Source organism: Gadus macrocephalus, chromosome 2 (assembly GCF_031168955.1).
Source record: "Gadus macrocephalus chromosome 2, ASM3116895v1".
In the NCBI taxonomy this organism is placed as follows: Eukaryota; Metazoa; Chordata; class Actinopteri; order Gadiformes; family Gadidae; genus Gadus; species Gadus macrocephalus.
Genome location: NC_082383.1, coordinates 13,820,641 through 13,822,612, shown reverse-complemented (window position 1 = coordinate 13,822,612; position 1,972 = coordinate 13,820,641). Strand labels below are relative to the sequence as shown.

The 1,972-nt window shown below is 41.5% G+C and overlaps 1 long non-coding RNA gene across 1 annotated transcript; it reads left to right on the top strand.

Moving 5' to 3' along the window:
- Positions 1 to 204: 204 nt before the first annotated feature.
- LOC132450499 (uncharacterized) lies at positions 205 to 1,188 on the top strand. Its single transcript, XR_009523884.1, has 2 exons — positions 205 to 500; positions 945 to 1,188. It is a non-coding gene; the product is annotated as an uncharacterized LOC132450499 (long non-coding RNA).
- The last annotated feature ends 784 nt before the right edge of the window (positions 1,189 to 1,972 follow it).

Sequence of the window (1,972 nt, the reverse complement as noted above, 5' to 3'; positions counted from 1 at the left end):
CACCACGATAAGGTGACGGTTCCAGGAGAGGAAACGAATTTACCACTCAATATCTGGTTTCCGCCGGTGGGCGGGTCCTCTTATTGGCCAGCGTGCTTCATTGCCCTGTGCTCTTCATGATAAAAGTTCTTCCGTTTGATAATGTCGACAAAAATATGACTGTATTATAGACACTAGCAGACACAGAGGACCACACCACCAACAGTCAAGACCAGGCGCGTCGTTAGCAATTGAAAACATCCGGGGCTTTAGCCCTGGGGGGAGCACCGTCCTGACTCCTGCGTGCTACGGTATCTTAATTAATTAAATAATTAATTAATTAATTAATTAATGTATCGATTAATTAATTAAGGGCGCCCCCAACACATAGGTCGCCTATGCCGAGCGCCAGGGCAAAAATAAGACATTAGAATAGCCTATATAGCCTGCGTGCACCTACCCGATGTCAAGAAGCCATCGCTGCTCCGACGGACCTTTCTCCCCCAGCCAGGCAACGGCAAGTAAGTAGTGGTCTGCTTTTATGTTTCATTTAAGTTATTACTTATTGTCAGTGTAGGTTTAATGTTACAGATAAAAACATGCTTTATATTTAGTCAGCATTTCAGAGTTCTAATGTTTTCCCGGAATATGCATTCCTAAACTGTTCACGTCAAGTTCTCTTTAAGATCGCATGAGATGATATGTGCTATCGCGCGACCTGTAACCAGGAAGTAAACACTCGCTTGCATGAAATGATATGGGCTATCGCGCGACGTGTAACCAGGATGTAGATTTAAATAATGAAAAAATAATCTTCCCAGACTGTTTCTGTTACTTGCTTATGCTGTATGCAAGTTGTTTAAGAAGCTTATCTCCATATAAATCTGAGCTGTACATGAATCTGTTAATGAAGTCTCATTTCGACTCCTTCCTCCACTTCACTATTCATGTTCTGTTGCTTGCAGTTAACTACAGCCGCCCTTCCTGGGTAACGCCACCACCAATCCCTGGTCATCCATTGAAGCCATCTCTCTCACTCTGTACAGTCACACTGTTGCCGCTTCATTCTCATTGTCTCATAATCTCATTATTATGGCTGCTGTGGATGCTTTAAAAAATAAACATTTTTCTCTTAGGTAAAATCAAACCAGTGGGATGTTAGATTGAAAACCTCCAAAGCAATGTATTAAAAATTGAAAGACAGTCCTATGTGAAGTTTCTTTTTTGGGGATTTTCAAAATGAGGTACCAGAATGGATTGTCAACCCACTGTTTCTCAACCCTCTCTGATTATTACTATGAGTAGTAGTATTGCATGCATACAGTAGCCTACTCACATCAGCGTCACAGTAAGCCTATAGAGGCTGCAACCATTTGCTTCTCAAAAGATTGTAGTGTTTTAGAATGAACAACCACTAGAGAGACAAGACAAGACTAATTTTGATTGACAAGTTGGCTAGATTTATATATGTATTTATATTATTTTTTTATTTATAAGAATGAAAGAAATTGTGTAATTAAAGAATAAAACAATGATTGATGTATTTTTGTTTGAATAACATCTTGCTCCCGCGGCCAGTGCCAGCGCCGGCATAGAGTGGCGAAGTCACGCCCCTTCCGGTAGGGCTCATGGGACCTATGAGATCGAAAAATATGAATGGGTGTCAATGGAGAGAAAATAATTATTTTCTGGTCCCGGTCTTTATATGCCCTGGATTACACATATGTTGTTTGTGGATTTAAAGGATAATTTTTCGACCGAGTTCGACCGTTTATTGTGCAATTGTTCAGATAAAGGCTGTAGAGAAAACACAACGAGAAAGACTACACGGCTCGTATGTGACGTCACGCTCCCTGCGACTGGCGTGGAGAAGACCGACAATCTTCCCATCGGCATAACTGAAACTCTGCACGTGCCCCGATTTATAATGGTTTTCACCTCTTTCGATGCTTTTATCCTCCCCTTGGAAAAAGCGGTGAAGTGGGGCAGAGAG